The sequence below is a fragment of the Dromiciops gliroides genome, chromosome X, assembly GCF_019393635.1.
Source record: "Dromiciops gliroides isolate mDroGli1 chromosome X, mDroGli1.pri, whole genome shotgun sequence".
NCBI classification, from domain to species: domain Eukaryota; kingdom Metazoa; phylum Chordata; class Mammalia; order Microbiotheria; family Microbiotheriidae; genus Dromiciops; species Dromiciops gliroides.
The window spans coordinates 7,366,817-7,385,766 of record NC_057867.1 but is presented as its reverse complement, the minus strand read 5'-3'; positions in this window follow the sequence as shown (position 1 = coordinate 7,385,766).

Below are 18,950 nucleotides of genomic sequence, written 5' to 3'. Positions count from 1 at the left end.
GTCGAACAATTCCTTGCATCCCTGGCATAAATCCAATTTAATCACAGTGAAGAATTTTTGGATGTATTTACTAGAGTCCTTTGTTTGCCAGGATCTTAATAAAAAGCACTGTTGAGTTGATATTCATCAAAGATATTGGTGTGTGGTTCACTATCTTTGCTTTGCCCTTCTTCAGTTTAGATATTAACACTATTTTTGTCTCATAAAAAGGAGTGATTTTTTCCCCCAATTTTAATGATGTAGTATAGATAGAAATTGATTTTTGAATGTTTTATAGATAGAATTGCCTTGCAAATTCATCTGGACCAGAGTTTCTTTTCTTTGGTAGTCGCTTCATGGCTGATTCGATTTCCTTTTCTAAAACTGGAATTTTTAAACCTAGATTTAGAGAGAATTTTTTTCCTCTAGATAATCCTCCATGTCTTTTAAACTCTCAAGTTTTCTGTAAACATAACTGCACAATGGGGTTGGATAATTCCCTTTTCTTTTCTGTTGTCATTTAACCATATTTGGTCTCTTTATTTTGTTAATTTAATTTTCCTGCCCTTCCTTTTAAATCCGATTAGCCAAAGGTGTATCCATTTTCTTGGCTTTTTTGAAGAACGGGCTTTTCCCTTGTTTTGTGGTTGTTTTGTTTTCCAACTTTACTGCTAATTTTCAAGACTTGCTTCTTGGATGCTTATTTTGAGATTTGTTTTTTCCCTAATTTTTTGAAACTACATTGTTCACGAATCCTCTCTTTTTCTGTCATTAATGTATCTTCACAGGGATATAATTTTCTGATGAGGATTGCTTTAATTGCCTCAGGTATATTCCTTACTTCCATCATTTGCTTTTTGACCCACTCATTATTTCAGATTTCATCATTAATTCTCCATTTAGATTTGACACTTATGCGTCTTGTGCTCCCTATATTACTCACCGTGTTTAATTTTTATTGTCTGTGAAGGATGTGTTTAGCATTTCTTTGGGGGGGGGCAATGAGGTTTAAGTAACTTGCCCAGGGTCACACAGCTAGTAAGTGTCAAGTGTCTGAGGTCAGATTTAAACTCGGGTCCTGCTGAATCCAGGGCTGGTGTTTTATCCACTGCACCACCTAGCTGCCCCCTAGCATTTCTTCTTTTCACATTTAATAATAATTTCTCTGCACCCTAGTACATGCTCTTTTTTACAAATAAAAATACCATTTCGTTGTGGAAAAAATACACACATACTTATTATTTAATATTCCCTTTCAGAAAATGCCGTTTGTTTTTCAGCTTTAAATTATCCAACAGTTCTTTCAGTTTCTCTTTTCTTTAAATTTCTATTCAATTTATTTGGCTCTGATAAAAGAATTTTAATATTTCTATTATTACCATATCCTATCTGTATCTTTTCTCAATGAAATTAGCTTTTTGGGGCGGGGGACAATGAGGGTTAAGTGACTTGCCCAGGGTCACACAGCTGGTAAGTGTCAAGTGGCTGAGACTAGATTTGAACTCAAGTCCTCCTGAATCCAGGGCTGGTGCTTTATGCACTGTGCCACCTAGCTGCCTCTAGAAATTAACTTTTGCTTAGTACTTAGAATCTATGCTACTTGGGACATATTTGTGTTGTATTGATATTGTTTCATTGACTATGATTCTTTTAAGAACAACATACTTGTTTTAAAACAGGGTATGCTAAAGCCAGCTCATACTTGGAGAGCCAAATGTTAAATTTTTGGTTTAAGCATTTACACCTTGGAAATCAGCATATACTGCAAATCAGGGTTTGATTTCTTGATTGTTTATACTTAAGAAAGTGATGGAGTAAATATTAACGTGGGATAGGGCAGCTAGGTGGCACCGTGGATAAAGCACCGGCCCTGGATTGAGGAGAACCTAAGTTCAAATGCAGCCTCAGACACTTGACATTGACCCTGGGCAAGTCACTTAACCATCATTGCCCTGCAAAAAAACAAAAACAAACAAAAATAATGCAGGTTAAACTTAAAAGTCTGCCAAAAGTCCAGTTTTTCCTCCCTAGAAAACCAGTCAAACATTTGCCAGCACAGCCCTGGTTGTTTGATTATTGATATTGTGAATTTTTAGTTTTGTGTTGTCTGATAGCATAATTGAAATTTCTGATTTGGGGAGATTCATTTGCTTTACACTAATTTTTGTTTCAGCCTCTCATTTTGATTTGATATGTGTCTTTACGTTTTGGATGTTTCTTTTCTACAATAGATTATTGGGATTGATTTGGTATTTGTATCCGTTTTGTTACTTCTTCACTTTATTGAATTGCTTAGTATATTAACAATTAACATTCAATGACTAGGTTTGTGTTTACTCCATTGTTTCTTTAGCATGAATTTTTCCATATCTCCCTTGTCTTTTAAATCTATCACTTGTCCCTTAAATTAGTTTTGCTTAATATACTTGGAGGCTGACTGATTCCCACAGGCTCTCCCTTTCTTACCATTTTTCATTTATCTTTTCCTTAGCTCTGGAATTTTAGTAAAATGATTAATTTCCTTTTGCTTATGTAGCTATTTCTTTTCCTCTTTTGTCTATTCTCTTTCTCCACTCTGGTAAGTGGTTAATTCAGAATCTTCCCTCCCTTCTTCCCTTCCAGATTCTTATTTTTATTAATTTTCTTTTCTTTTGTTTTTTTTCTTAGAAGTTTTTCTTTATTCTTTCATCATTTCCTCTGTCTTTCCAGGCTATTCTTTTTTTTTTTTTTTTGGTGGGGCAATGGGGGTTAAGTGACTTGCCCAGGGTCACACAGCTAGTAAGTGTTAAGTGTCTGAAGCTGGATTTGAACTCAGGTACTCCTGAATTCAGGGCCAGCACTTTAACCACTGCGCCATCTAGCTGCCCCCTCCAGGCTATTCTGAATTTTACTTTTTGAATCATGACCAACAAACTTTTTTACTTCTTTACTTGCTCTGAGTCCCTTATGGGGTTAAAACTTCTGAGGGAGCAGTTTGGAGCTCCCTTTTAACCAAGGTATATACTATTGTCTTTGGAAATCTTTCCGCATGCTCTTTTTTTCAGTCTCATCTTACTCTTAGAAATATCAATTCAGGAGGGAAGCAATGTCAAACAGAATCCCTGCTAAACTTGTCCTGTATTCCAGATTGGGTGGTCCAGACCTGTCTGCTACCTTTAATGTAATTAGCGTCTTTCCTGAAGCCCAAAATCCGAGTCATCTCACCTCCAGCTGCTTGCTACCCGCTCCCTCCTCCCACTACCCTGGGTGCCAGCTGTCCCTGAGAATTCACATAGCCATTCTCTTGGGACGGGATGTTACCCAGGGACATATAATACTCTCTCAGAGAAAGTCTTTCAATGCACCCCTCACCTGGCCAGATAAAACTCATTAGGAAGTCCCGTGTTTCCCACCACAGGTACCTACCAATCCCCTCATTCTCCATGGACGTGTTCTCCCATAGGACTCCTACTCAGGTGAGAGCCTCCATACCTATTCTACAGTTCTTTGCACAAAGAATCCAGCAATAATCATCTCACATTGTTCATTATGGGCATGGGAGGTATTTATCTTGTTTCCTTCAGGCACCTATCCCACAAAACACATTGATTCAACTATGGAGGGTGGGGTGGGGAGATGGTCAGGGGATTTAGTCTAGGTATTTCAGTTCAGCCTTTCCACCTTTACTCCTGATTCGTTTGGGCTTGTTTGATTTTTTTTTTGGAGACTGGATTCCCCTATCTTGTCTACTATGTTAAGTGGCTACTCAATACTGATTGGCATGGAAGTTCTAACCTGCTCTATGATGCCACCTGGACTGGTTCAGGCCTCCTTTGGCGCCCATCCTGTGGCCCTCTGCTCCCAGGGACTCACGCTATTGGCAGCAGACTTAATGATTTAGCCCTACTGTAGGTAAGTCTGTCTGCCCTGTGGCTGGCAACTGGTAGGGATGCTTCCCTAGATGATGAATGTGAGGACTAGTCCAGACGCAGGACCAGCGTTCCTGGGGGTGATTTCACTCCCAGGGCTTCTCTGTTGCCAAATTTTCTTCTACTTTGGCAATTTTGTGGTCAAGGTCTGTTCATATCTAATCCTCAATCTCAATGCCATTCAATTTTTAAAAATCTGTTAAGTTGCAATTCTACATTGTTCATTAAGAGCACCATTTCTGACATACAGTCTTTGATAATTCTTTATGAACACCAGACCATTTTGGGTTTTCCTGATATTCTTTTGGGTTCTCTTGGGAGTCCACAGGATTTTATCTTGCATTATGTACTGTGGGCTACTTTCCTTCATATTGTTATATATGGTAAAATCGCTTTTCCTCTTCTTTGAGATGTTCCTCCTTCTTCCTCTCCTGATTCATCTGCTTGTGCTCTGGGATGCTATTGAGACTCTTTCCCCCTAGGTATCTTCCACCACTTGCTTTCTGTGCTAGTAAATAGACCCTCAAGGCTGGATTCCAAGGCTCACCCAGCCAACTTGCATCTGTGGTTGACCATCTTGGGTTCCTGTCTTGGTGAGCTGTGAGGGGGAGGGCTGACCACCTCTGAGCTTCAGTTCACTTCTCTTTAGACTCAGTGTAACTAATCACACTGACACACTTCCTGATCCTTCTTCTATCTTCTTCTTCAGGTGGTGGATGAGCATAGTCAATGTTTACTACTTCTTATGAGTGCGCAGTTTGTTCAAGATGAGTCACTGAAGCTGCTGGAGTCTCTTATCTCTTCTACGCCCTTCCTTTCCTTCACTTCATGATATGGGCAAAATGAGTACCTGTCACTCATTATGGGATGGGTATGTGTGGGAAGGAGTTCAGCCAGTCACTATTTCTTGGCTTGTTTCTTGGGGCCATATGGTCTTAAGAGAAGGCCCATGGGCCTTCCCCTTTACCATTTGGTCTCTCACTTGACACAGTGAGCAAAAGAATCCCCAAACTTCCTCTTGACTCAAAATGAGGATGATGTGGTTCTAAACTCAATCAAAGAGCCTCCCTTTTCACCAAGTGGTTAGCCCACTAGAACAAGTTACAGGTTGAATATTCATGCTTTACAGTCTTTCCAAGGTACTTCCCTTGCATTTCATCATGATTCTCCCAGAAACAAGCTCCTTAGAGCCTTTGTGTTCAGAAATTGCATCAAACAAGCAAGTTGCTAGGGTTTGTGCATGTGTATTACATAAGACAGTGAAATGCAATTTAGAGCATGATTTAAAGAAATGAAGTAACTAGCAAGGTTTTTGCTCAATTCACATGTATTCGGTCACTGCCTAACCTCTAACTTTATCTCACCTAAAATGTTGTTCCATGACTTCCTCACAACTCTCAATTACTTGTCAGCATAAAGTACTTTGTTCCCACAAAAAGTTAAGTCAATATATGCCAGGCACTGTGGTAAATGCTAGTGCTAAAGAAAGGCAAAAAGATAGGCAGTGTCCTCAAGGAGATTATATTCTAATAGGGGAGACTATATCTAAACAATTAGGTACAATGCATGCAGTAGATGGAAGACTATCTGAGATGCAAAGCCCTGGCAGGTGAGGAAACTAGGAAAGGCTTCCTGGAGTGGCTAGGATTTGTGCTAAGTTTTCATGGAAGTCAGTGAAGCCAAGAGGTGAAGGTGAGAGTGGAAAGCATTCTGTACATGGGGGGAAGCTGGTGCAAAAGAAGAAAGCTATCAATAAGCCAGTATTACTGGAATATAGAGCTCACAGAGGAGGAGACTGTAAAGAGGAGGAAGAATTTGTTTTTAATTTGATCTTGGAAGTACTGGTGAGCCACTGGAGATCCTTGAAGGGGTGGGAGCAGGGGCAGAGTCATCTCGACTTTTTGAGGGTGGACTGCAGCAGGGAAAGACCGGAGGCAGGGAGACCAAGTACAATAAGGAGGTTATTACAATTGTCTCCATGAGAGGTGATGAGGCTCTGAATGATATCTTGCCATCTTACAAAGCCTTACAGTAAGAATCTGGAATATGGCTCCAGTAAGTTTCCCAGTTGTAGTTCATGGTATTTCCATTCTTACCCTTCCCCTCACAACCAAAGAGAAAGAGCTAAATTAGAAGATGGAAGTAATGTGCTTGGGGCCACAGCAAAGACCAGCATACTGTGGGTCTCTCGATCCAAAAGGAAATGCTCTGGAGGCCTCCCCGAACACTCACTTCTGGCTACTATGTTCTAGGTCCCACTTTATTAACCAATGCCTCATTACCACTGAAAGACTTCTCTTTACCGAAGATTTCAAAGAAAATTTGTCCAGGCTTCACACTGGTCCAGTGTCAAGAGCCAGCAAGACCGCTGTACAAATTCTGGCTTTGATGCCAACTAGCTCTGTGACCATTTTCTGCCCCTATAAAAGGGGATAATACCATAATCCCCAACTGTAGAGTGTTGTTGCGAGACTTTCCAACTTTAAAAAAGTCCAAAGTTGTTGTTATTGGATTTCTCTTAAAGACATGGCATTTTTTCCTTTCCCTTTCTGAACACTTAACAACCATAACTAAACAAAAAGGCAGGTTGTCCATATATGTTCCGTAGGGTTTTTCTCATGGAGGGGATCCTTTCTTGTGGCCTCTATTCAGTATATTTCTTTCAGGGCAACTTAGATTCACCAAGAAGAGAAGAAGAAGGAATAGTCCTGGCAGGAGTTGCAATTAGGATGAAATGATACATTTAATTAAATGCTCCTGTGACATAATGGCAATAAACAGATTGAGAAACTCCATAACTTCTTGTTTCCTACAAGGCAGAGAAACAAGTGGCAAAGCTTGGGGGCATGGGGATGGGGGTGGTGATCATTTGAAAAAGTCCCTCTGGGGCTGCAGGAATTTGAGAGGTTCCTAAGAAACTGCAAGAGGAATGGGCCTTAGTTAATATTTAATAAGATGCGAGTTACTACAAGCAACATTATCATAAAATTAGTTCAAATTATGGGAATACTTTTAAATGAATCTCTTTTTATAATAGCTATTCATTTAAAGCGTATATCTTATTAAAAAGCAACCAGCCAATTCATTACCTATATTGGACATAAATGCCAAATAGTCAAAGCCTGGAATTTTTCGGCATCTACTTCATTGTTTCCACTCACCATAAAATATTTCCCTCTTCATTCTCAAAGACTCAGAGGCAAGTTTTGCCAAATCAGAAGGAGAGGCATGGTGTGGGCATAAACCCTAGGGGCTACTTCGAGGGCTGGGGCTGATCTAGTTCCAGGTTTCCTTGCATGATGACCCCAAGAGACAAGTGTTATTCTGTATCTGACTGGGCTCCTGTGAAAAATGCTTACCTCAGGAATGATTTTAAATAGCTCTAAGGCACTTACATGTATAGGGAAGCACCCATGGCAAGCTATCAGAGAGACAGAACAACCACACTTAAGGAGGGAGTAAGCACACATATGAAGTTAGAGCCTTTGTAAGAGCTGCCATAGACACTATCCAATTAGAAAATGTCTCAGGGCTTGCCACCTACCAAGTGGAGGCTTGGCGCTGGTGCTGGTTGACTGAGTCTGAGCATTTCACTTAACCACCAGGAGCTTAACCTCCCTGGGTGTGGATTTGCCTTCATCTATAAAATGGACTCACAGGGCCCTTGCTCCAGAGCTGGAAGAGACTAGTCCAATCACCTTACTTTACAGATGAAGCCCTAGAGCCCCAGGGCACCTTATACAAATAAGAAGCATCAAGCATCAGAGATAGGATTTGAACACAGGGCCTCGAAAAGAATCAGTGGCCATTTAGCATGTTTCTTTATCAAAGGTACATAGATGTTGAACTAGAAAAAACCTCAGAGGTCATTAAGCCCACATTGTATTTTATAGAGACAGTAAGGAACTTGTCTGAAATCACATGGTAATAGTAGCAGAGCCAACATTTGAACCCACCTTCTCTGACTAAATCCAGTGATCTTTCCACACAACCATGTTGCCATAAATTCTAAGACTAAAAAAGCCCACAAGGTATAATTATTATTATTATTCCTGTTTTGATAATTTAATCATTATAGGGAACTCCAGGTGAGGAAACCCATTCTGCAATTCATTTCTTAGAAAATCACCTTGCCCAGTATCACACAACCAGGATGTGGCAGCACAGGACACTGACTATGAGTAACCTTGAGTCTCTGTCATAAAAGAAGGAGTTGGGTATGTTTAGCCTAGAGAAGAGTGGACTCAGGATTCGTGATAGCTATTGACAAGTATCTGAGGGGCAGCTAGGTGGCACAGTGGATAAAGCACCGGCCCTGGATTCAGGAGGACCTGAGTTCAAATCCAGCCTCAGACACTTGACACTTACTAGCTGTGTAACCCTGGGCAAGTCACTTAAACCTCATTGCCCTGTCCCCCCAAAAAAACCAAAAAAACAAAACAAAGACAACCCCCCCAAAAAAAAAACCCCAAAACAAAAGAAGACAAGTGTCTGAGAAACCTTCATATGTAGGTATGGTTAAGGTATTCCTTAAGATGGTGATACCTAAATAGGAATAATGACATGATCTTTGTAACATAGGAGTAACAAGAAGGGGAAGGAAGAAAAGGAGGAGGGAGAGGAGTTTTTCATCTTCTCTTCTTCGGAGACAATTGTGTTCCATGACTCAGAGGCAAACAATAGGCAAGTGGAGATCACCCAGAGCGCATCTGAGGAGCAGCAGGTATTCTCAGGCATCACAAACAAGGGTTGATGTAGAAGATGTGCAGTGGATGTCGTTTATGAAATATGCATTTGGACTATGGACTATGCATACCCTTTGACCCAATATACCACTACTAGGTCTATGTCCCAAAGAGAGCATAAAAAAGGAAAAAGTATTTCTAGCAGTTCTCTTTGTGGTGGCAAAGAATTGGAAATTGAGGGGATATCCATCAATTGGGGAATGGCTGAACAAGTTGTGGTATATTAATTTAACAGAATACTATTGTGCTGTAAAAAATGATGAGCAGGTAGATTTCAGAAAAACCTGGAAGGACTTGCATGAACTGATGCTGAGTGAAGTGAGCAGAACCAGGAGAACACTGTACAAAGTAACAGCAACATTGTGTGATGATCAGCTGGGATAGACTTGGCTATTCTCAGACGATTCCAAAAGACTCATGATGGAAAATGTTCTCCACAACCAGAAAAAAGAACTGTGGGTTCTGAATGCAGATTGAACCATACTGTTTCTGTTTCTGTTTTGTTCTTTATTGAGGTTTTTTCCTTCTTTCACAACATGACTAATGCAGAAATATGTTTAATGGGATTGTACATATATAAAAATTTTATGAAAACAAATGTTGAAAACTATCTTTACATGTAATTGGAAAATAATAAAATATTTTTATGATTAAAAAAAGAAATGCATAGAACATGGTTGGGTTGTTACTCGGTGAAAATAAGAGATGACAGATTGACCCACTGGTATCCTCACAACATTAAGAGAACATAAGTTCTGATTCTTCTCTCACAACAAGACTAATGTGGAAATATGTTTTAACATGAGTGTAATGCATAACCTATATCAGATTGCTTGCTGGCTTCTGAGGCAGGTGGGGAGGGAGGGAGAAATTTTTTTTGTTTTTGTTTTTTGTTTTCCTTGCGGGACAATGGGGTTTAAGTGAATTGCCCAGGGTCACACAGCTAGTAAGTGTCAAGTGTCTGAAGCCGGATTTGAACTCAGGTACTCCTGAATCCAAGGCCAGTGCTTTATCCACTTCAGCGCCACCTAGCTGCCCCGAGGGAGAAATTTTGGAACTCAAAATCTTACAAAAATGAATGTTGCAAACTATCTTCACACGTAACTGGAAAAAAAAAATAAAATGCTATTTCAAAATAGAACATAAGGAAATCTCTTAGCACAGTAGTGCTGACCCCACAATCCCAATGAACTTATTGGGGAACAGTCACTGGAGAATGGGCACACTGGATTGCAATGAACATGACATGGGTGGTTTACAAGATACTTCTTGATGAAATGTCACCATTGATGGGATCACATAACCCTTAGAATATCTGAGTATTAGTAGTAACCTTTAAAGCATTACTATTAGTTGTATTAGTCATAGTCAGCATCGTTAGGTGATAGTATTTCTCTGGTATTCCCTGTCATCACATTTGTAGTAGCCCTTTGCTTTAAAAATGCATTGAGGACTTTGTGGACTCTTCAGGACATTTGTACCCCATGTAGGAAAGGTTGCAGGCCACCTTGTTATGCAAATCTCTATACAGGGCCATTATTTCCATCATTTAAGACTTCATGATTCATATTCTTGTCGGTGTGGATCTGTTCTCTCTTGCTGCACATCACACTTGGACTTAAATGATGATCTTTGAGAATAGATGTGGCCAAAACACTTACCCCCAGCAGTCAGCTGTGTGATGACCCTTTGACCTGGCCAGGCTGGTCCTCAGATGACCAACAAGCTGTACATCAATGGGTTAAGACTCAAATCTTTTCCAGCATGGGAGGACTTGCCTTCCAGCCTGTAACATAGCATTGTAAGTTCCATTGTAACTTAGGGAATCAGAGATTCTCCCCTCATTTTTTATTTTATTTTACTATCTCCCCAATATCATTTGACCGATGAATATTAACTAGATTTTACCAAGGGAGATTTACTTGAATAGGGTTGGCAAAGGTTTTGGTTTTGGTTTTTAAATTCCCAACCTACAGAGATGAAGACTAGATAAAAAAGCTTGCTATCTATATGATGAGATGTATACTCGCCACTCCACAGGGCAACTGGGAGGATGTTATTATGTGTGAAGGGAGGCTTTGACTGCCTGAGAGGAGACAATGTAAGGGACAGGGAAGGCACTTCATCTGGGGCCAGAAATGAATATGACCTTTGTGATACTCTGAGTTCACCTGCGGATCTCCATTGTCACATGAAGCTGTCCAGAGATCTGCAGTTAGCCAGTGTGAACCCCCCCCCCCAGGAAAACCTGCCAAGTTTCCATTCGTTTTCTCCCTTTTTTTGCTCCCACACAGTCCTGTAAATTATGAGAGAGGGCGGCAGAATGAAGCCAATGATACTGTTGACAGCAATCTTAGAGGCAATTTCTGCGGTGTACAAAGAAAGATTCAAGTTGTATTGAGGTCTGCTTCATTTACCCATTCAATGATTTGTTAAATTGTTTTGAATTTCCTTTTGCAATTACTCAGCACACTCTAAGTTTGATGATTTTTCATAGCAATTTTAGAGCTCGACATTAATTTTTAGATGGCTCTTTAAAGTACTTCTGGAGAATAAATGCCATGAAAATATACATTCTCTGAACTTTCTTCTAGCTAGCTGGACATTGGGTTTGAAATATAGTGGGAAAAATAGGAGTTTCCTAATTAACAGAAAATTGCTTGATAATGTCTCTGCATTTTACTTGGCCATAAAAAGATAACTAATGTAATCTTCTCCCAACGAAAGAAACACATCAAGTTTCATTCAGATTTTTATATGCATAAAATCTGTCCCTTTCTTTTGGATGAGTTTGGTTTCCCCATTAACCAGAACACAACATTGAGGCCAGCCTATGAAGAGTTAGCTAGACCTTACATGCTGACCATCTCTCCCCTAACCCCAGCTCCTACCTCCCTCCACTGTCCGCAGCAGGATATAGTGGGGGCACAGGACCCAATGTCTAGGCAACCTTAGTTGCATACGGTAACTTGTTTATCTGTGGACCCTTTGGCAAATCACTTCAACTCCCAAGGGCCACAGGATCCTCATGCATCCAGTGACAGGCTCCTACTAAATGGGTTCTGAAGGACCTTCTGGCTCCTGGTCTTTTATCCTATAAACTTTTAAGGTATTCTTCCTCTTAATCAGAATTTTGAAGACCCATCAAAACAAGACAGTATTAGCTTTTGCCTAAAAATGTCAATACATTTTCTAGAATAGAGCAAGGCATCTATGAATACAGAGGTGTTTGTTTGCATGTGCTCTCTCTCTTTCTCTCTCTCTCACACACACACACAGAGTTTTTCCTTTTAATTATAATTCTATGCTTGCTTCTAACCCTAATTCTGAGATATATGAGCACATCTTCCTCAATAACATTAGCTAAATAACACCACAGCCTCCTTCCATGCCACTGAAATCACAAATGCACCCTGTGGGAAAAGGATCTGGTTTTTTTTAGTAGACTAAAAGTCCAGTCTGAGTCAAAAACGTGTGTTCCAGCAGCCCAGAAAGCATCGAGAAAAGTTAGTAATAAGAGGGTAACAACACTGTATCCTCACTGAGTTATCTGAAGTATTGGGTTCAAAGTTGGATTTGAAGACGTACATTCAAAATAGGCTCGGTACCCGGAGGAGGGCCATCAGGATGGTGAGGGAGCCTGGTATCCATGCTAAATGTGAATTGGTTGAAGGAACTGGAGATATGGGCCTAGAGAAGACTGGGTGTGGTTGGGGAAGGTTAGGGGATCAAAAGGATTTGCAGGGATGTCACCCCTTGGAGGTGGATTAGATTTTTCTGCTTGGCTTCAGAGAATAGGGAGTTAGGGAATCAGAGATTCTCTCTGAGAAGCAATGGGCAGAAGCTGCAAAGAAGCCAGCTTAAACCTGATAGAGGCAGTTACCTTCCTTATCACTAGAGTTGACTCACAGTGGTTGGCTCTCACTAGAGGCCACCAAGTGAAGGATAGCTGGTCACTTGAAGGGGGTTTTCTGGATATGAGTGGGATTAGGTGGTCTCTGAGGCCCCTTCTAATTCAGAGCCTCTGGTGTCCTAAGACCATAGAGACTAACACAAGGTCAGGCCGACCTGAGCTTGACTGCAAGAGTCACTCAAAGGGTTCCCCTCCCCTCTCCCCTAACTTACTCTAACCCACCCCTGCACAGGGACCAGTGCCTAAATCACACTTGACATTCAAAATGCAAAAACTCAGAAAAGGAGCGGAGTGGTTTCAATTCACACTGAGATGTTAGTGACAGATACTAGTACCTTTTGGCAGCTAGGTGGCACATGGGATAGAGCACCAGTCTTGGAGTCAGGAAGACCTGAGTTCAAATTTGGCCTCAGGCACTTGCTAGCTATGTGACCCTGGGTAAGTCACTTGATCCTGTTTGCCTCAGTTTCCTCATCCATCAAATGAGCTGAAGAAGGAAATGGCAAACCACTCCAGTATCCTTGCCAAGAAAATACAGTCATGAAGAACTGGATATGATTGAAATGACTCAACAGCAACAAACATTCCCTTTGCTGAGAGCACAATTTCAAAGGCCATGGTGAGTGAAAACATGGGCATTGGTTACTAGGAAGAGGAGACCAGAGTACTCCGGGGGTGAAAATAGTACCAGGAAAAGCAGACCGGGTATAGCCAATACCCCACTTGCCTTTATAACAAAATGTCCTTCCACAATTACCTTCTGCAGAAAGCCTTTCTAGGTAGGCTGCTTTGGAACCCAACCTCCTTCTTGACATTAAGACTTCCATTTTCATTTGTATATCCTTCCTCTTGCCCTAGGTCATCTTTTGTTTTGTAAGTGTGTCCCAGGGTCAGCATTTAGACACACCTAGATTTTCACATCCAATTCTATTCATTTCCTTTCTCTCTGTCTTCCTGAAGGGTCAGAGGTGAAGTCACTGTCTACAGAATCCAAGGTAGGCCTGTTGATAAAGAGATTATATAAACCCTGTTTCACTGACAGACTTGGCCTAGTCAAATGCTGAGAGACTCAACACTCCAAAATTTAGCTGCTGGGGAATGGTGTTTTTGGTCAAAGTGCCCCACAAAACAGATAAAAGTACAAAGTGGCCTTTATTTCTTCTACTTCTACTGTGACTGGTGAAAAGCAGCTGAAAATCAGGTAAAGCGGTTACCAATCGCTGTTTTTAGGCCATAAACAAACATGAATTTGTTTTCCCTGTAATCAGGCCACTGAGATAAGCTATGGAAAATACTTTGTAAACCTTAAAGCACCAAATAAATGTTAGCTGCTGCTTCTGTTGCTGTTACATGTACAATTTTAGTTCAAAGACCAACAAATGGATATCGAATTACATATCTATTAGTTATCTCACTATAAATGAAACAAAAAGACTAGAAGAAATTGTAGCTGAACAGGATGGCCCCCAGAGACAAAAAAAGGAATTGGCTTCATCTCACACAAGAAACATCATTTCATGAGACACTTGGTCATCTTTAGCCTTGTAGGGCCCACAGAGAATGTAAGGAAACCGGCACATGTGAAGATAACTAGGCCTTATGAGCCAACTTCTCCAGGAGAGGACAAAGAACTTGAGAAATATTAAAATATTAAATTAAAAAAAGAATAAGAAATGTTAGCAATACCCCTGCTGTGTCTGTATCCCAAAGAGATTAAAGTAAAGGGAGAAGGACCTATTTGTACAAAATACTAATAGCAGCTCTTTTTGTGGAGGCCAAGCATTGGAAATTGAGGGGATGCACATCAACTGGGGAATGGCTGAACAAGTTGTGCTATATGATTGTAATGGAATATGATTGTGCTCTAAGAAATGATAAGCAGGATGATCTCAGAAAAACCTGGAAAGACTTAAGTGGACTGATGCTGAGTGAAGTGAGCAGAACCAGGAGAACATTGTACACAGTAACAGCAATAATGTATGATGAAGAATTGTGAATGATTCAAGATGAAAAATGCATTGATGGAGTCTGAAAGTGGATTGAACCATACTCTTTGCACTTTCTTTCATTCTTTCTTTTTTTTATTTTGAGTTTTCTTCCACAAAATTACTAATATGGAAATATGTTTTACATGTTTGTACATGTATAACCTACACCAAATTGCTTACCATCTTAGTGAAGGTGGAGGGGAGGAAGGGGAAGATGGAATTTAGAACTCAAAACAAAATCCCTGAATGTTAAAAATTGTTTTCACACGTAATTGAGGAAAAATATTATTTAAAAAAAGAATAAGAAGTGCTATACAGTAGCTATGCCTGATCAAGTATATCAAGAAGAAATGTGTGCTGGAAGTGCCTCAAGATATGATTTTCCAAGGTATCAAAAACGAGAATGATTCCAAAAGAAAGGAAAAGATTGTGGCTAAGACAGCACTCAAAAAAGGCACAACCACCAAGTACTGATCCATATGTGCACACAAGGCATAGCCTTGATGAAACCATGAGAAGGAGGTGGGCTTTTGGCAAATGATTTTCTCCAGCCGGCTCCACCTTCACAAGCACACACTGATGTCCAGTCTTCCGATGTCTATTGTTTGTTGCTTATTTTAAAAAAAAGCATTTGGGGGGGGCAGCAAGGTGGTGCAGTGGATAAAGCACCGGCCCTGGATTCAGGAGGACCTGAGTTCAAATCTGGCCTCAGACACTTGACATTTACTAGCTGTGTGACCCTGGGCAAGTCACTTAACCCCCATTGCCCTGCAAAAACAAAGAAGCAAACAACAACAACAAAAGCATTTGACTTGCTAAAGGAAAATGCAGCCTAAAAAGCTCTTCTCACATGAAATATCTGTCATGCACACTTTAAGATCATACAAGATTCTATGACAGATAAGGACATGCAGCTCATTTTGTCCACTGAGTATCAACAGCAGGGAAGGCTCCAAACAGATCGCGAAAAGCATTCTCTGAAGATGTCTTGACTAGAGTCTAAAGACAAGAGTATTTTCCTATTATAAGACTTTCTATAGAAGTTCCTTTGCAGGGATGAATTTGTGCTGAGTGCATCCAACCCAGAGCTGTGCCGAGCTTCATCAATATGGATATTCCTTCACAGCAATCTTCCTTGCCACCACCAGCACCTACTGCTGACTAACTGCCTCAGATGGGCAGGTAAGAGCCATGGCTGTGGCCCCCAAAGCTGCCATTCTGGGAAGCCGCCCCAGTCAAGATGTCATCTGGCAGCTATTCCTGTGGTTGCTGCCAGCCACAGCTACTGAAGACCCAGAAAAGAAAGATGTCACCATCAGTGTCCTTGGCATTGTCAAATGGTTCAGTACAGGAAACTGATATTTGTTGTGTCAGTGAAAATACCATTAAAGATGCATTATCTTCTACATTGCCACTGTACCTTAAAGGCCGTGGAAACTTTCCATCAGATTTGTGCTAAAATTTTCTGGGGTTTTTCCCCCTATGAGAAAGCTCCTTGAGAGGAATCTTAATATTTGTATCTCTAGAACTTAGCATGGTGCTTTGCATATATTAAACACTTAATAGAGGATTTTCCATCCATTCATCCATTATGTTAATCACAATCTTTCCTGACTTTCCATTTGTGTGTGTGTGTGTGTGTGTGTGTGTGTGTGCATTTGTGTGTGTGTTCTCCCATGAGTACTCCACATAGGCTTCACCCGGTATGTTCAATTCATTGGCGGAGGAGGGGGGGGTGTTATTCTATTTCTGGAAGATTATGGATGCTGGTGCTATATTTAGATGGTTCATTTGTTATCCCTTATGATCACTATGTGACTGCTCAGCTCCTTTAAGTGCACATAGTAGGTACTTAATAAATACTTGTTGATGAACTGGCTGATTGATAATATATCTCCTAGATAATCCATTTTAGGATACTTCTTTTTTTTCCGTTTTTTCTTTGTTTTTGTTTTTTTGCGGGGCTATGGGGGTTAAGTGACTTGCCCAGGGTCACACAGCTAGTAAGTGTCAAGTGACTGAGGCTGGATTTGAACTCAGGTACTCCTGAATCCAAGGCCAGTGCTTTATCCACTGCGCCACCTAGCTGCCCCCTTTAGGTTACTTCTTACACACAAGTCATCAATGATGATATGGTGCTGTCTCCTTACACTGACTACAACCTGCCATAACCCTCTGGGTTACCTACAATTTTGATTCTTTGGCAATTGTGGTGTTCTATGATTCACAATAATGTAACATGACTTCAAGAAGGATCAGGGCATCTTGGAGAATGTTGGAGGGACTGTGGAAAAACAGGCATACTACTAATGTGTTGTTGTTGAAATGTCCAACCCTTCTGGAAAGCAATTTGAAACTATGTCCTCCAATATAATATTTTGTGTATACCCTTTGAACCAGTGATACTACTACTAAGGCTATACCCCCAAAGAGATCAAAAAAGAGGAAAAGGACCCACATGTACAAAAATGTTTATAGCACCTCTTTTGTGGTGGTAAAGAATCGGAAACTGGGGAGAAGTTCATGATCAGGGCATAGTTGAACAAATGATCAATTGAATACTATTATACTGGAAGAAATGAGGAAAGGGTTGTTTCAGAAAAACCTGAGAAGACTTGTAAGAAAGAACCCATGCAAAGGGGCAGCTAGGTGGTGCAGTGGATAGAGCACCGGCCCTGGAGTCAGGAGTACCTGAGTTCAAATCCAGCCTCAGACACTTAACACTTACTAGCTGTGTGACCCTGGGCAAGTCACTTAACCCCAATTGCCTCACTAAAAAAAAAAAAGAACCCATGCAAAGTGAAAGGAGCCAAATGAGAAGAAAAATGTATATAGTAAAGTGTTGCCAAGATAATCAACTTTGAAAGACAATAACTTTGGATAGATACAATGACCAACCATAATTCCAAAGGATTCCTGGTGAAAAATGCTAACCATCCAGAGCTGACGGTTTTAGAGTGTAGACTGAATCATATTTTTCTTTTCTTTCTTCTTTAGACATGGCTGATGAAGGACTTTGTTTTGCATGATTACACATATTTGTAAGGGGTTTTGTTTTTCTTGCCTTCTCATTGGGGAGGGGAGGAGAGGGGAGGAGAAAAGAAGAGAATTTGGAATTGAAAATAAAATAAAATTGAATTAAAAATAATGCACTGGGGGCAGCTAGGTGGCGCAGTGGATAGAACACCAGCCCTGGAGTCAGGAGTACCTGGGTTCAAATCCGGCCTCAGACACAACACTTACTAGCTGTGTGACCCTGGGCAAGTCACTTAACCCCAATTGCCTCACCAAAAAAAAAAATGCACGGCCATCTTCCACATTTAAGCTGGTCCTTTGCTTTTTTCCTGTTCAATTGTTGCCCTGGATCAAAATTGATTTGCCATACTGGTCCAATATAAATATACAAAGAGAGGGGGCAGCTAGGTAGTGCAGTGGATAAAGCACCAGCCCTGGATTCAGGAGGACCTGAGTTCAAATTTGACCTCAGACACTTGACACTTACTAGCTGTGTGACCCTGGGCAAGTCACTTAACCCTCACTGCCCTGTCCCCCCCCCCCAAAACAAAACAGAAACAAAACAACAACAAAAAAAACCAAAAATAAATAAACATATGGAAAGAAGGTACTAGTTGAACAGGCTGCCTGTCTAAGGGAATGTTACAGTTTGAAGACACAATTATAAAAGCATTAAAGAAGTGATTGTTCACAAACTAAAGGACTGAAGCAAATCCTAGATGGTATTATTACCAAAGGAAGGTGACTGAAAGGACTTCATTGACCACCAGCCCACATGAATATTACTCTTTACTCCCTTGAAAATAATACTCTTATCTTGAATATTACTTAGCTTGAACTTGTACTCCTTATGCTGTAAAAAATGCACACTGACTACAGTGGGAGTTTTGCCAAGAAGAAGAAAACCCTAATTTAAATAATTTGATGTGTTCAATTGACATTATGGGAGGACAAATTAACTCAACAAAAGAGCTAACGTGTATGTGTGCACAGTCACATAAAGCTGACTTGATGAAAAGGCAAAAGAGAAGTAGGCAGCTACCTGCATCACCTACACACAGTACTATTCCCAGGTGCAAATCAATATACACCTACCTTGGAATAATTTGCAGCATTGATTCCAATGAAGTGGAGATGCCAATGGAGTATAGTGCAAAGCAGGCTAGCTTGGTAATTGTGAGACTCAAGTTCTAGTCCCATTCATGTCACCAACTTGCTATATAATCTTGGGAAAGTTCCTCCCCATCTCAGGGCCTCATTTTCCTCCTCTGTAATATGAATGAGTTTCATGTTTCATAAGATCACAGGGTTCTAGAGCTAGATCTTGAAGAGATCTCTGAAGTTACCTGGTCCAACCTTCTTATTTTAAATGACGAACCTGAGGTCCAGGGCAGATAATGGA